Source organism: Vicugna pacos, chromosome 1, assembly GCF_048564905.1.
Source record: "Vicugna pacos chromosome 1, VicPac4, whole genome shotgun sequence".
NCBI classification, from domain to species: Eukaryota; Metazoa; Chordata; class Mammalia; order Artiodactyla; family Camelidae; genus Vicugna; species Vicugna pacos.
The window spans coordinates 35,799,158-35,816,958 of record NC_132987.1 but is presented as its reverse complement, the minus strand read 5'-3'; the positions used below and the strand labels follow the sequence as shown (position 1 = coordinate 35,816,958).

The following is a 17,801-nucleotide window of genomic DNA, read 5'->3' as shown; positions in this document are numbered from 1 at the left end:
CCATTATATGAATACACCACACATTTGTACTCTATTCATCAATTGGGAGCTACTTAGACTTACTCCAATTTTTAACTCGACAAAATGTTGCAATAAGTATGCACATACATTCCTTTTTTTTTTTTCTGATAGAGGTACTGGGGACTGAACCCAGAACCTCATGCATGCTAAGCATGTGCTCTACCACTGAGCTATACCCTCCCCCTATTTTTTACTGTGCACGTAAAAGAGAATTTCTCTAGAATAGCTCCAGGAAAGAGAACTACCAAATGACAGCATCTAAGTCTAGGCTCAAGTTATAGTCTGTAGACGCACAGGAGTGTTTTTTTAAAATAAAGAAATACATCAGAAGACTCAAAATTTAAAAAGAAACACATAAGAAGAAAGAAGAAGGAAGCTTTCATGGTCCCACCTCAGATCTTCTGAGCCAGAATCCATAGAAGTAGGAGCCAGGACCTATGTTTTATGCAAACACTTTAGGTGGTTTTCACAGTGAAGTTGGAGAACGACTAGACTAGGTGGCTCTCAGGTGCTGTCTGTCTCTAAAAATGCCCTAAAATATCCATCTAGCAACCACTTCCATGTGCAAGGCCCTGCCTTAGGAGCTTCACACAAGCTCCCTGTTGAATCATAGCTCCCATACCAGGACCAGAGCTGAATTCCAATCCAGATTTTTGTATACTGATATATATGAGGGCCCTTGGACACAGAGCTTCACTCCCAAGTGCACCCCCAGAATAGTCATCTTTCACCCCCCTCCATCCCACCTCTGTGACCATCCTCTCCACCCACCTCTGTTTCCACGGATGTGGCTCTGATGAGTCTGGCTCCCTAACACGTGCTGCCTCCTGCTGGACTGGGACTGGCCTGCTGCTCTGTCTGGGTTTTGGTTTTGGTTTTTTTTCCTTTGTTATCACCAAACCTTCCTGAACAGCCTTTCTCTGTAGAGAGCAGGAGAAGAAGAGAAGGGAAGTAAACAAAGACCCATGTCCATTGTGGTTAGAAGTTTACAGAGAAAGCTGTAAATATTAACATATTCATAACTGTATTTAATTAATAATTGACTAGTAAATTTTATAGATGAGAAAACTGAGCACAGAGAAGTTAAGAAATTTGCCCAAGAAAACTAGCCAGGGAGAGGCAGACCCAGAATTCAAACCCAGGTTTCTCTGGTGCCAAAGCCCAGCTCGTAAGTCTGTTTTATACTACTTTCCATTTCTAGCCCAAGTCTAGTACCTGTGAATTTTATCCTCCCTCTCTTCTAGGCATTTATGCAGGATTTTATAGTTGAAGTACAAGAAACAACCTTGAGCATGAAGTTAAAGGAATATGGGCCATGGAAATCTTCATCAATTCATTTGAAAGTGTTCAGCAGGCATCACGCATTATGCTGAGTCACATTAGGAATTCATGCCAGCCTATAACTCTTTACACTCTCTGGCATGCTGGCTCCGGATGGATTTATGTACCACTAAACTTAGATAGCTTAAAACACTTCATTGCCTAAGCCCTCAGTAATGCTGATAAAATATATGTAGCTGCATTTATGAATAATTACATTTACTTACATTTAAAAAATTGAAAATGTTTTCCAAGAAGTTGTTGGACAGTTTCAACTCACTCTGGGCTGGCTGTGATTGTTTTTTATGCACTGTATCTCTACACTACTATCACCTTTTATGTAGTTACTATGAGCTGAATTATGCTCCTCCACCTCCCCCTAAAAAAAATTCATATATTGAAGGCATGTCCCTCAATGTAACGACATTTGGAGACAGGACCTTTGGGGAGTAATTAGGCTTAGATGAGGTCACGGGGATGAGGGTCCTCATGATGGGACTAGTGACCGTGTAAGAAGAGACACCAGTGAGCTTAGCTCTCTTTCTGCCACATGAAGACACAGCAAGAAGGCAGCTGTTGGCAAACCAGGAAAAGAGCTCTCACCAGAACCCCACCATACTCTGGCACCTGATTCTCAAACTTTCAACCTCCAGAATTGTGAGAAAATTTATTTCTGTTGTTTAAGCTACTCAGTCCATGATATTTTGTTATGACAGCCCAAGCTAAGACAATAGTATTAGATTACTCTGTTTGGGTCATTTTTATGCATTTCTTTTAAAATAAAATTAACAGAATGTTTTTAGTCATTTATAACCTAGTTCAAATTTAGTTGAATGCAAGATTGTCTTTATTCTTAGAGTTCAATGCTAAAATACTTAGTGTTAGTGAATACTATGATGACTACAACTTATTTTTACAACTTATTTTCAATGATCCCCAAAATCTTCTAGAGAGAAAGAGAAAAATAACAAGATGTTAACATTGGTTGAATCTAAGTGAAGAGCATACAGGTACTCATTCTACTCTTCTTTCATTTTTCTGTAGGTCTCAAATTTTGAAAAATAAAAAATTGAAAGTATATTAGATTCGGCTGTGATATTGTTATACAACAAACACCCTTAAAATCTCAGTAGCTTACAACAAAAAACATTTGTTTATTTCTCATTCACAGGTTCACGAATGGGCTAGGCAGCTCTGCTTCAAGATGCTGGTCAGGTTTATTTCTGTACTACATATCCCTTATCCTGAGACCAGTAGCTACCTAGTATATGCTCACCTCATAGCAGATGGCAGAGTCCAAGAGGATAAGAGGAATATACAATGTCTCTTCAGACTGGAGTCAGTACCACCATTTTGTCCCATATTCCACCAGCCAAAGCAAGACACGTGGTCAAGCCCAGCATCAGAAGGTCTGGAAAGCACATTATACCCACAGTGAACACAGCAAGTGTGGAGGGGGAGGAAGAACTGTTGACAAGTAATGCAATCTATCACAGGGGAAGCATTTCATAAATATCAAAAGGGTGAATGGGGATAAACACCAGAGCAAGAGGAAAAGAGTATTTATACTCAATGCAACATAAAGTCAGTTTAAGAAATCAAAGGAAGCCTCACTGAGGAAATCATGTTGTGAAGCACATCAAGGCATAAAGGTGTATAAACACTTTTTCATTGTGCTTGAGGATGGGGTATGTCAGTGAAGTAAGTGATTTTAACATGCAGGTGCCTCCTTGAATACCCCCAGCTTTCCAGTCATTCAAAGTCCCAGAGAACATGGGCCCCAGAGAGCCACCCTAATCCACTGTCCCTGCAGTCGGATGTCCACAAGGATCTCCACAGTAACAGTCAGCCCTGAGCTGTGCCTTTGACTTCTGATGTATTTCACAATAAACTGCACTTTCCCTGTGACTGAGCATCTTAACCTGAGAATTAGCACTTTTATACTCATACAATCTCCACATACTAACTTTTCTTTAATAGCCATGACAGTCACTCAAAGGAGTCTTTCCGTGTATTCAATTTTGAAGAAGAAAATGTGTCAAGGTGAAATTCAAATTATAAGCAGTAGAACATCAAATATATATAAATATAGTTGTATATTATACAGACATACCTATCTTACATATGATATAATGCATTTTTAAAATATATGCATTAGAGATAGGTATACATAAACCCAAATGACTTCATAAAATGTATTGTGTTCTCTTCAGGGTAGCATTTGTACCCAAAATAATTTACTAGGAGGAAAACAATGAAGGCCCAGAATAAAGCTCCTTTTATGAAATAGCTCCATCACCAAGCAGATTATATATCCGACCCTGACATGAAGGAGCTTGTCAGCTTCCTTTCTTTCCAAGTAAATCGGCCTTGTTGGGCTTCAGCCCAGAAAGCCTCTCTGCTATAGCTCACTGCACCTCTCACGGACCTTTACTCCTCAGATGTGTACCTCTCGTAATAGGTCTGTACACTTGACCCTGACTCCTTTGATCAAACACAAAAGACAGAGGAATTAAAGGTGAAAGCTTCCCTTAGTAAGTTGACAGCAGAAAATCTTCATATTTTAGAGCCTTTAGTTTTTAACAACATAATATCCCCTTAAACTAACCTATTTAAAAACTAAAGTTTCATCAGTAGCATGGAGCTCTGAAAGTCTCAAATAGTTTGAAATTAATTTCACACTTTGTAAGATTTTCACTGCTATAAAGTTTTGTTTCACCCTCCCTCTTACAGAAAATCTCATTGCAAAAATACTCATTTGTTTTCAACTCTGGTAAAATTATAAGCCTTATAGTGGAAAACTTAAATGGCAGAGAGCTTCCTGCTATTTTGTAATTTAATGTGTAAATAAAGTCAAATTTGAACAGCTAGACATTTCACTACACTTGTTCATCATTCAAATTGACTACCAGAAAAAAAAAAAAAGATTATCTTTTTGGTTGCTTCAAACCTTCTTCTAAAACCATTTAGCTTCTTTCTCATTGATTCAAGCAATAAGAGATCTAATGTTCCTTGAACAACTTACATTTGAAAATGTGTTTTGCTTCCTGAAAATATTCAAGTTTTATAACATTGGGATTTTTTTCAATAAAGTGGAGTTCAAGAAGATAGGCAAATCTCTCCACCAGGGACTTCTGAAATATTGCAATATACCAGCAATTCAATTTAAACACTAAAAATAGTTTCTCTGATATCATACATTTTCTTAGTCTGACAGATTTGTCCTTCCCTTCATAAAACCAATTAATTTTTGCTAATATGCATCAATCACTAATATACATTGATATCTAAGTGTGTATTTTAAATACATGGTAAGGTGCCAATGAAAATGAGGCCCCTTTTCAGTTATTTGAATTCCATCAGGGCCGTGACTCTGTGCATATGGCAACAGTCCTGGTTAGCCACAAAACAACCCCCCACAACATACCAACGGATCAAAATTGAAATATGTATATAACCTGATTTTTCTCCAGCTCCCAGCCTGCCTAAAAAGTAATTTACTCCTATTTTACTTACTTTTACATCAATGTCTTAAGACCCTTCCCTACGTATTTCTAAGATTCTTCATGGGTGTCTTGCCAGGTGGCCCCACGGGCCCTCCCTGACCCACTGTGGCCCTCCCTCCGCAGGTCTCTACTGGACTCCACCTCTGCTCCTCCTCCAGTGATGGATGGGGCATTGTATGGCCAGGGAGCTACCACTTGAGTACACCCACTTGGATATTTGTGCATTCTCTTGATGTCTTAGAGAGATTTAAGTGCAAAATGGTTTCTGTTTCTCTCTCCTTCTTCACACAGAACTCAAACACGAGACCAAAGAGGGCTTGCCCGGGGAACAAATCTAAATAACATGGACAGGTTGCATTAGAATCCCCCTTTCTCAGTGGCAACTTGTATCTCAAGAATTAATTCCTCCCCCAGAAGAGTTCTTGGTCCTTACGCTTATTAGCTTTCCATTTCTTCATGGTAAGTCAACATTTTCCACACAACCCTGGAACTATCTGGATCCCACTTCAAATTTAAGACCCCTGGTCCAGGTGATTATCCACATCTAAAACAATATGTAGCTATTACTAAAATACTATCACAACTATTTCTATTTGCATATTAAAATAAGAGGCTCCAACTCTCATAGCTTAACTCTGGAGGTACATCTTGTAGCGGATATTTGTAGGTTTTCTGACTAATAAGCTTCTCTTTTTTTCTTTCTTTTTTTTTTTTGGAGGGGGGCAATTTTTTAAGATTAAGAGACCTGCATCTTCAAGGTAAAACCCAGGAAACTCAGGCACGTGACTTAGACACTACCAATAAGGAGTACTCAGTGAGGCTTCAGTTTGGAAGTGAGTGGCCTGAGGAAGGAAGCTCTGCACACAATCCAACATGCTGGTGAGACTTACAGCAGAACTGCCTGGCTTTCTCAGAGACTTAATCTATGCAGGGATCTACAGCAAAGTGGGACAGAAACAGCTCTGTACTGTTTGCCTTTGTTAGCAGGATTCCAAAGCGCTCCTGGGACTGGCCTCAATGTTATACGAAGCTTTCACTGAAATTGTGCCTCCTAAGTTTCTCACAGCCTTTCTGAATTACATGGGACGCAAACATGACTCCAATGGCGACTACACTCAATGCAGAGTATGTCCTCCTAAGTTTTTTCCACTGGGTGTTTTCAGCAAAACTGGTTCATTCTTTCCCAAATAAGATTCCTCAAGCCTCCTTCAAATAGGTGTCTGGTGGGCCCAACCCTCAATTTCACTCTAGGCAAATCCCATTTAGAACCCAGCTGGAGTTCCTACTTTATCAATATCATAGATGATTAAATTACTAAAGATGGAGCATGTTTGAACAAATGTAAACATTTTAAGTAAATATTCAAATAACCAAAATGCTCCATTTCAACATTTTAGAGTAACAAAGAAGATCCCTAAATTAATATAAAGGACAAGGTCCTTTAAATATACTTTATATAAGTAGCATAATTCCAAGTCCTATCTGACAATTGCAGGAGGCCCCATCCTTATGCCAGGGGTCTAACCCTGAGATATTCCTAAGGAACTCCAGCACTGTTTACTTAATCTAGGGTTAATTCCCAACTATCTGGGCCTCCTCAGACAGCCCACCACACCCTGCAGTTTCTGCCAGTGGCAGTGGGGCCACCCAGACAAGGGCCCCGTTTGCCGTGGCTATTGTAGCTCTCCTGCAGGTGCTGGGCCAGAGAAGTTTGAGCACGAGCCACACGTTGTGCCCCAAAGCAGACTCTCTCACGATGGCTCCAAGCTTGGCCAGACTACACCCTGTTGACTTCCCAGAAGCACAACTAAAAAGCAAGTGCTATGCTCCTGAAGAGACCATCTCAAATTCTAAGTTATTCAATCCTTAAACCCAAACAGAGGGCACTAATAGTCCCAATTGAATATCTTTTAGGAAAACTATTTCTGTTCCCTCTTTTAAAAGTAAAATATGTACATCTAATTGACATTACCAAACAGAACACAATGCATGCATTCTCAGATTCGAAGTAACCTCATACTTCTATCTCAAAGCAAGGGGTGGGTATTTTTTTTCTTACAGACCTGGAATGAAAGAGCCTATTCTGAAGCATTTCCTTAACAAGAGTAGTCGATTCCAAAGGTACGGACATTTGTCCCTCCATAAAACCAAATTGCCAGCCAGCCTGCAATGAACAGTTTCCCAGTAAATCTTTTAAAAGGTAAAGTCCCTGCCATGTAAGTAGTTTTCTTTAATCTAAAAACAATTTGTACTTTCTTACCGAAAACTTCATTTAAAAGCTTTTTTTTTTCTTTTTTTTTTACATTTTTTATTGATTCATAATCATTTTACAGTGTTGTGTCAAATTCCAGTGTTCAGCACAATTTTTCAGTCATTCATGGACATATACACACAAAAGCTTTTCAAATTGAATTTTATACATATATTTTTTGTATAAGTACTACCTGAAGATGGTACAAAATTCAAAGTATGCAAAGCACATCTCTCTGCCACCCCATTCACCTTCCCAGAAACAACCACTCTTAGTGATAATTTGTTATGCTTTCCAGAGATTGCAGAAGAATTGATGCCAGTGTAATGGAGTAAGACATCTCTGGAAGCTTCCTGAGTCAACTTCTTCTCCTTAACTTTCCACGTATTAGGATCCTATTGTGTTCTAGTTTCAGTATTTTCCTCTGTCCCTATAATTGTTCTGATCTTACCGTCCAGTAGCTCTTTCGCATACTCTTTCCCAATGCAAGATGGTGGCTATTTTGCCCCTTAATAGGAGCTTTGTTCTGCAAAGTGAGGAAGTTGCAGTTTTGGTTAGATCCTGCTGACTTATTTGTTTTCCTTTTCCAATTCAGTTGGCTACTTCTTTGGATTTTTTTGAGCTTTTCTGAGAGTAGGTACTTTAGTGCAAAAAGCATGTAGAGTGTCAAAAAACTGTGAAGGGCCTGAGATTTTAACCTACTTGCAAACTAACCCTTAGCCTCCCACCGTCTAATGGATGTTGATAGAGGACCTAAGACTCCTGGGTCAGAGACAAAGGACAGATTATTGCTCGGTGCAACAGTGACAGCCAGAGTACCATCATGTGTGCCAGTTCCCCAAGCCTCAGGTACCACAATGTGACATCCAGATGGTGAAAAGATACCTGCATGAGAAGCACAGTGCATTACAGGAGAGGAACCCTCAACATAAGGATCTCAAATCTTTCACAATGGGAAGTAAACGTGTCTGACCTGTGCTCCAAAAAGGGACATATTTATTACACTGGACAGTATGCAAATCTGCCCATTGCTCTGGAGGGAGACATTACCTTCCAAGGCTCTTTACTATACAAATACCCTCAAGAAGATAGTTCATAACAAAGGTAGTCAGTTCCTCTGCTCACAAGATATGCAGACGTGAGATTATGGAGAATTATCTCCAGAAATGCAGTGCCTACAATCTGCTAGACACTGGCAGGAATTTCAATACGTTCATTCAGCAAGCTTTTATTGAGCATTTGCTTTGTTCCAGGGACCATGACTGGTGTCCATTAAAGGAAATAATGTATGTGAGGAATTTTTTAACTGTGGAGAGATAAGCGTTAGCTCTTTTCCTATTACCTTAGCTGATATATCTCTTTAGTGTTTGCCATTAGTCGGTGTTGTGTCCACTGTTGTTGCTGGTTATCCTGCAATGTCTACGTTGGTCTTTTCCTTCCACAGCTGGGGTTTAGGGGAAGAGCCGGAGTACTAAAGCCACAGGGCCTGGCTTCCTCTGTACAGAACAAACTGGCTTCTCTTTGCTCGTGGCCAGCTTTCCTGGGGCTTTCAATCTCCTCCATTCACAAAGGGATGAAGGGAGAATCTGATTAGGCTGGAACTCAGAACTGTAAAAATTCTCAGCTGTGAAATCAGACAATATTTAAGCACATTTAAAAATGTTAAGCCAAAGACTGTTCTATTGAGTTGCTTTCTAAGTTGAGTTAATACATTTTACTTACCCAGAATTAGGCTTGGTATATGCCTAATTATGGTATGTTATATAATGAATAAAAAGTACTGGTAACTCTGAATATTTTTAACATATATTCATGTAACAAAATCTTTGAAGTGAAAAAAACCAACTGTTTTGTAAATTTACACATAATACAGAAATTGTTTATGTAATTCCAAACAAACAAACAAACAAAAACTTGAGGTAAGAGAATGTAAATTTCTGGGATTGGGGGCTTTTTATCTTATTTTTATTTATTATTATTATTTTTTAAAACAATTCATTGAAATACAATCGAAATGCAGCAAACTGCATATATTTAAATTATATAATTTGAGGGATTTTTACATATGAATATACCCATAAAATCATCACAACATTCAAGATAATAAACATTCACTCCCCAAAGTTTCCTTGTGCCCTTTTGTAATTCCTCCCTCCAGCAGAGTGAAAAGGCAACTTATGGAATGGGAGAAAATATCTGCAAACTATATCTGATAAGGGGTTAATATCCAAAATATATGTCTTAAAACTCAGTAGCAAAAATAAATAAATAAATAGCCCAATTAAGAAATAAGCAAAAGACTTGAATAAATGCTTCTCCAAAGAAGACATAGAGATGGTCAACAAATATATAAAAAGATGCTCAACGTCACTAATCATCAGATAAATGCAAATCAAAACCGTGATGAAATATCAACTCATATCCGTTATAATGGCCACTATCCAAAAAAAGTCAGAAAATAACAAGTGATGCAGAGGATGTGGAGAAATTGGAACCCTTGTGCACGATGGATGAGAATGTAAAATGGAGAAACCACTAGGGAAAACAGTATGCAGATTCCAAAAAGAAAATTAAAAAATAGAATTACCACATGGTCCAGCAATTCTTCTTCTGGGTATTTATCCAAAAGAATTGAAATCAGGATCTCAAAGAGACACAGGCACACGCATGTTCATGACAGCGCTATTCACAATAGCCAAGAGGTGGAAGCAACCTAAATATGCATCAATGAATGAATAAAATAAAGTGGTACATACATACAATGACATATTATTCAACCATTAAAAAGAAAGAAATCCTGTCCTTGAGGACATCATGCTAAATGAGATGAGTCAATCACAAAAGGACAAATGCTGTATGATCCCACTTCTTTGAGGAATCTAAAGTAGACAAAATCAGAAACAGAAAATAGAATAATGGTTTCCAGGGCTGAAGGGCGGGAGAAATGGGGAGTTGCTGTCCAATGGGTACAGACTGCACGTCATGTAAGATGGAAAAGTTCTAGAGAGATACTACAACATTGTGCCTACAGCTAACAATACTGTGCTGTACATTTAAAGATGTGTGAGGAAGAGAGATTTCATGTTATATGATTTTTTACCACATAAAAATTCATTTGGGAGTGACAGATAATTATCAAATAACTATCTGAAATGTCAGACAAGGAAATGAAGAATGAAAAAACAGGGTAAAAGGATAAGGGGAAAAATCCAGTTGTACATGCATGGGTGGATTTATTTCTGTTCTACTGATCTATGTATCTATCCTTATGCCTTCTATGACACTGTCTTCTTTTTATCCATTTATTGAGGAATGATTGACATACAAAAATCTATACATATTTCACTTTAAATATCTTATAATTTATCCATTATACCTCAATAAAGTTGGAGGAAAAAACAGTAATTGGAAAATTCGGTGAAAAATTAAAAAGAATGGTGTTTGGGAAAAACCTGTACACATTTAATGTATACAACTTGATGAATCTGGTGATAAGTATATATCCAGGAAACTATCACCACAATCTATGTTATAAACATATCCATCTATAAATAATTTGCAAAACATATCCAGCACCCACAAAAGTTTCTTCCCATTCTCTTAATTGTGTGTGTGTGTGTAATAAGAACACTTCACATAAGATCTATCCTCTCAGCAAAGTTTTAAGTATATAATATTGTTAACTATATGAGGAAGCTGAAACAGTCAAACTCATAGAAGCAGAGAATAGATTGGCTGTTGCTAGGGCTTGGAAGGAGGAGAAAACAAGGGGTATTTGTGAAACAATACAAAGTTGCAGTTATGCAAGTTGAATAAATCCTAGAGATCTGGTGTACAACACAGTTTCATCTCTAGAAATTCAGTTTAGGTGTTATTTCATACCTTTCATTTCTCTCTTCATCATGCTCATGCTTTTCTCTACTTTCCTCAACACATGGAGTATATTTACAATAGCCAATTTATTGTCCTTTCCAACTCTATCATCAATGCCATCTTTTTGTTTCTATTAATTTACTTTTGTCTTCATTATGAGTCAGATTTTACCACCTCCTTGTATACCTGGTAATTTTTTATTAGATGCCAGACACTGTGATTTTTACATTGTTGGATACTGGGTTTTTTGTAATCCTTTAAATATTTTTGAACACTGATGCAGAAATTTTCTTAGAAATGGATACTAAGTTTTTCCCATTAAATATTTTTAGGCTCTGTTTTAGGATGTGGTTCATTTACTAGGAAATAGATACTTTTGTTTTTAATCTTTATTAGGCAGGTTTAAAACAGCATTTAGTCTAGGGTAGGTCTCAGCAAACTTTTTTGATAAAGGACCAGATAGTTACTACTTAGATCTTGCAGGACACGTATCTGTTGCATACTCTTCTTTATTTGCTTTCAACAACCCTTTAAAAATGTAAAAACAATTGCTAGCTTGTCAGCTGTTACAAAAAAGGCCAGACTGGACCTGTATGTCATAGTTTTCTCTTCTTCATCCAGGGCCATTTGACTCTCTTCTCAGTGTCCTAGGAATAAATAGGCCTTTCCACTCTGGCTGGTAGAAACCCAAACCGCTCCTGACACCACGTGAGCTCCATGGACGATTCCGTCTGATCCTTTCTATATAAACATTCGAGAGCCAGGTGTCCAGAACTCTCTGGCTATGCAGCTCTCCTCTCCGGTACCAGTACTCTGCTCTTTCCATTTTAAGTGTCTTGGCCCTCATGTACTCTGCACTCTGTCTCCTCAGCTGAGGGAGACAGCCAGGTTCTGTATGGACTCCCCCACCCTGCACTGAAGCCTGGAAACTCTCTTTAGTCTGTAGCTTGAGTGACTGTGGGCTTCATCTTGTTTGTTCCCTTCTCTCAGAGATCATTTTCATGTACTGTCCGAGGTCCAATATCTGAAAACCATTGTTCCATATATTTTGTCTGGTTATTTACTTGTTTAAGATAAATCCTGTGCCTGTTAATCCATCCTGGACAGAGATGGCAGTAAAGAATACAATTTTGAAATATTTATTCACATAAAATTAAGTATTGATTCAAGCTCAAGCAGAAGCATCACAGTTTACTTTTTCCAATAACGTATGTAAATTGAATTATGCTCATATATTGCATGAACCACAAGAAGAAAATATTTTCTTAGGCAAAACATTTTTGGAAAAGAAATTTCATATGTAAGTAGAAATAAAGAATTATCTATTAATATTGAAATGACAAATTTTTACTTAATTGTAATATTTCCTGAGAATAAGAAAGTTGTTAAAAAAATATCATTAGCTAAAAAGAAGCTATAGAATTTGTCTCACTTAGACATTGTAACTAAAACATATTCATATCTGTTTAAAGTTTTTGAAATGTGGGACTGACATCATATTTGGTAAGCAAGCTTTATATTGAGGACAGCAATAGCTATTTTTAGGATTCCAAACAATTTAGTTATTAGAAAAAATAAAAGAGTTTCACTTATTTAAAAACTAGGACAGCAATTTTAGTATTATATATGTAAAGCCTTTAAATGTATAACGTAAATAAATTCAACTTATACGGGTCTTTTAAGAACTATCAGCTATTGCTCTAAGTACCTCTAATGACTTCTTTCAGACTTTGTTTAGAATGCCAATTATTCCAAATGACATGTTCACTATAATTTTAAGTCTTTCTCTATTTCAAAACTATTTCAACTTGTGGTGATATTGCTTTCCAGCAATTATGCTAAAAATGTGCATTAAGTAGTCAACATTAGAACCTAAATTATATGAGCAAAACATCTCATCCATGAATTTCCAAGAAAAGTTTTTTTTATAATTTAACTGACTAACCATTCTTCTTCCACTAACTGAAAAAACAATAATACTCCTAAGAGAGTTCCATTAAAATGCCACTTTTAACTTGGAATAAATTCTTAGAAAATCAGTTTACCTTCATTAGAAGATACTAAGGTCATTCTGATGCTATAAACAAATAATACAATTTCATATTCTTATCTATCAGTGAAGCATATCTTTTTTACAGAAATTAACTTAGCTCATGCCAGACCCTTTAGAAAGCAAGGGAGTATAATATACATGCTTCCTGCCTTCATGGACTGACAATGTTGTAAGACAGGGGTATAAATATAGGAATTAAATAATAATGCAGAAGATACAATAAACAATTTGTGATTTAGGGTAAAAATGATGCCATTTACTGAAAATCTACAGTGATTTTCTAACTCTACCATTATTTCTGCATCTTTTAGCTGAACTTCTATAAGGAAGAATCTTCCTTCATCGAGTCTTCAGTTACATAAACATATAATTCACACAGATAAGGCAGAGCAAGTGAGGTTCTTTCCCTTTTTCAGTTTTCCAGAGAAATGACTGGAGCTCTGGCAACCTCCAGTGGTGAATGTGGGATATTTTCTTTGTTTTGTCTTGCTGTATTTACAAACTCACTAGTTTTTATATATGTGCTGTGTTATAACTCAATGCAGCCAGTCTTTTTGATGCTCAAATTGTCTGGTGCACTGGGACCTCCTTTTCCCCAGCTGGCTACTCTGCACTGTTGACATGAGTTCATAAGACTTTTTTTAACAGCTTCATTAAGATATAATTCACATACTATACAACTCACCCATTTAATGTATACAATTCAATTGTTTTTAGTTTGTTCACAGAATTGTGCAATCATCACAATGAATTTTAGAACACTTTATTCCCCTACAAAGAAACTCCATATCCATCAGTGGTAACTCCCATGTCTCCTACACCTCAATCCATCCTCTGCCCTAGGCAACTACTAACCCACTGTCTGAATCTATAGATTTGCCCATAAAAGACATTTCATATAAACTGATCATACACTATGAAGTCTTTTCTGTCTGCCTTCTTTCACTTTGCATTTCAAGGCTTATCCCTATTGTAGCACACATCAGAACTTCACTCCTTTTAATGGCTGAATAATATTCATTTACATATTACATATTACATATTACATTTCCTTTGTCCATTCATTAGCTGATGGACATTTGAGTTGATTCCAGTTTTTGTATATTATGAAATAATGCTGTGATGAACATCTGTGTACAAGTTTGTGCGTGGACATGTTTTCAACTCTCTTGGGTATTGCTCTTTTCTCTCTCTCCTCTTTTTGTGCTATAATTGTTATACATATTACATCTATATGTGTGACAAACCCAACAGTATGTTGTTTTCATTATTACTTTATATAGTTCTGTCTCTTAAAGAAGTTGAGAGAATAAAGGAGAGCGAGTATATATCTAGAGTTCGTGAATCTCCTTATTTATGATTTTTGGTTCTCTCCCTTTGTTCCCACACATTCAAGTTACCAGCTCGTGTCATTTCCTTAGTCCAGCATAGCTTTGCTCCCAATCACTTCTTCTGTGCTGTTCAAATATGCTGCATTCCTATGTGTTTTAGGACCAATAATTTGTTTATATACATAATTTCATACAATTACTTTTGTAGCTTAGAGAAGAAACATGCACCTTTTATAATTATCTAATTACCTTTACCACTACTTTTTGGGTTTTGAGTGTGCAGTTGAATTAAGGTCTGGGGTCACTTGCTTTTAGCCTGAAGAACTCTTCAGTATTTCAGAAAAGGTGATCGTCTAGCAACTGTCTCCATTGTTGCTTATCTGGAAATGTCTTTATTTCACCCTTTTTGCAGGATTTAAGATTCTTAGTCGATAATTTTTTTCTTTCAGTTCTTTGACTATGTCATCCCACTACCTTCAGCCCATGTCATTTCTGATGAGAAGTCATCTATTAATCTCACAGGAGTTTCCTCGTATGTGAAGGGTCTTTTCTTTCACTCCTTTTGAGGTTTTCTCTTTGTCTTTGGCTTTCACTCTTTTTACTACAATATGTCTGGGTGTGGACCTTTTGTGTTTGCCCTACTTGGACTATGTGAGTGGCTTTCTAGGGCACCTATATAAATCTGTCCTTAGATACATTCCACTAGGAAGGAACAGTCAAAACACTGCTTTGCTATTACTTTAAATAATTCATTTATGTGTGTGATTATGCTACCAAATTGATACACAGCTAGATTTGCTTATTTCCATTAGCCTTTTTTTTTAATTGAAGTATAGTAAGTTTACAATGTTGTGTCAGTCTCTGGTGTACAGCATAATAGTTCAATCATACATATACATACATATATTCAGGTTTTTTGCTTTTTGTTTCTTAGTGGAGGCACTGGGGATTGAACCCAGGACTTCACACATGCTAAGCATGTACTCTACCACTGACCTGTACCCTCCCCTCTTTCCAGTAGTCTTTAATGTTTAATAGTTCCTTAGCTATTCTTTCATTTTGTTTTTAATTATGTAAACCAAAGAACCAAAGTCAAGAAATACAACAAGGTATACCCACAAAAGCCTCACATGAGTCCTATCTCCTCCTCCTTGATCCAGGACTCCCCCTCTAAGTAACCATACTTGTTTATTTTGGTTAGTCACCCCATTGTTTCCTTCTGAAAATAGAAGCAGTGGTGTATATATACTCACATTCCCCTTTTCTTATACAAAAGATTGCCCACGAAAACACCATCAACCACCTAGATCTTTTATTTCCTTTTTACAACTACAAAGTACTCCCTTGTGTGGATATACCATAGTCTGTTCAATCTGTCCCCTATTGATGGACATTTGGTAGTATTTTGTTTGTCAGTGTATTGGTTTTCTACTACTGCATCACAAATTACTGCAAATTTAGTAACTTAAAACAGCACAAATGGATTACCTCACAGTTTCTGTGGGTCAGGAATCTGCACGAGGTTGTCTGGGTCCTCTCTTCAGCATCCTACCAGGCTGAAATCAAAATTTTGGCCAAGGCTGTGATCTCATGTGCTACTCAGAGTCCTCTTCCAAGTCCGTTAGTGTTGGCAGAATTCAGTTCCTTATCACTGTAAAGAGAAATCCCCAGTTTTTGGCTAGCTGTCATCTGGGATGACTCTCACAACCCAGAAGCCTTCCTCAGGTCCTAACCACAGAACCCCCTCGATAGGTCCCCTCACATGTGGTAGCCTACTTCTCCAGAGCCATCAAGAGAATCTCTGCTTCAAGGACTCATCTGATTAGGTCAGGCCTACTCAGTAGAATCCCCCTTTGATTAACTCAAAGTGAACTGGTTAGGGGCCTGAATTTTACCTGAAAAAGTCCTTTACTTTTGTCATGTAATGTAGCCTAATCCTGAGAGTAAAACCCTATCGTGTTCACAGATTCCGCCTGCGCTCAAGAGGAAGGGGCCATACAAGACATGTGTTGCAGGGGGAATGGATGGCTCAGAAGGGGTGGGTCTATCTTAGAATTCTACTTACCACATTGAGCATTACAAATAATGCCGCAATGAAAAGCTCTGTGCACATGTTTGTATTTTTTGCCAGTGCATCTTTGAGATGGATTCCTAGAAGAAAGATTACGCATATATAATTTTGCTCGGTATTGCCAAAGCTTCCTCCACAGGGTCAGACAATTTCACATACCCATCAGCAGTGTAAGAAAGAGCCAGTTTCCCAAAAGCTTCACTAACAGAATATGATATCAAACTTTTTGGTTTTTGCCAATCTAACTGGTAATAAATGGTATCTTACTGTCACCTAAATTTGTACTTTTCTTATTATGAGAGAATTTAAGCAACTTTCACATGTTCAAGGGACATTCTGAGCTTTGAGTGTGATGCAGTCAAACTCTCTAGATGAAGATGAGAAAGAAAATTTGGCATTGGGGAAAGAATATGAAGATGGTAAGTTTTTGGAAACTTTATGAAACCTATGCATCTACTCCCCACCAAAATTATATCTACAAACACTCATGGGTAATTTTTGTTTTGTTTTTTAATTTTGTTTTTTACTGAAGTGTAGTTGATTTACAATATTAGTTCCAGGTGTACAGCAAAGCAATTCAGTTATACATATATATACATACTTTTTTTTTCAGATTCTTTTCCATTATAGCTTATTATAAGAAATTGAATACAATTCCCTGTGCTATACAGTAGGTCCGGGTTGTTTATCTATTTCATATATAGTAATGTGTACTTGTTAATCCCAACTCCTAATTTAGCCCTCCTCCACCCACCATGGACATTTTTATATACATTTTATATTATTGCTTTGAAAGTTTATTGCTTTCACATAGGCAACATTAAAAAATTTTTATTTTAAAAATTCTCCCAAAATTGTAAATGATGTCATTTCTATCTTTCATTTAACCTCCCTTGTTAGCCTCATTCACTGTTCAAGCTTACTTGCCACCACAAGAGTCACAAAACCTAGATGCTTTTTCCCTGGCTCTCTGACATTTAGGGCATGGATTACCGGCAAGACTGGGCCAGTTCAATACACCAGCCTGGCATTCTCAATTTGGCCAGAGAGGCAGGAACAGCACAAAATCCATTACAGTGGCCCAGCCAGAGCAGCTGGGTGCTATGTTTGTGTCTTTGGCAGCAGTGGTGAAACTGAGGCATCCAGGACCCTTTAGAGGTGGCAAGGTGCCTCCCTGAATTCGGTTCTGTGATGCGATGCCGGCCACGACCCTGGCTACCCGGTCCACCACTGTTCCTGCTGACTTCACAAGGCTGGTCAGCCAGCTCTCCCGGAAACTTTGGAAGCAGACCCATACTCTCTCAATAAAATCCTTTTCTGCTTTATCGGCCCTGACTGGTACATTTTCTTTCTTTCTTATTTTTTTTCCCTTGCA

General features: G+C 37.5%; 1 protein-coding gene across 6 annotated transcripts in view; it reads right to left on the bottom strand.

Annotated features, from left to right (window-relative positions):
- OTOL1 (otolin 1) overlaps nt 1-17,801 on the bottom strand; it is a 164,044-nt gene that overhangs the window by 23,171 nt on the left and 123,072 nt on the right. For 3 of the 6 annotated variants that reach the window (XM_072960243.1, XM_072960367.1, XM_072960443.1), the window contains 5 exons: nt 16,421-16,506; nt 15,844-16,006; nt 8,441-8,722; nt 2,618-2,752; nt 793-941 (listed from right to left, as the gene is read on the bottom strand). The gene's annotated coding sequence lies outside the window, so the exon portion shown is untranslated. Of the gene's footprint in view, nt 1-792; nt 942-2,617; nt 2,758-8,440; nt 8,723-9,685; nt 9,773-15,843; nt 16,007-16,420; nt 16,507-17,801 lie in introns of those variants that run through there. The other 3 variants (XM_072960298.1, XM_072960514.1, XM_072960576.1) reach the window with 3 other exon arrangements.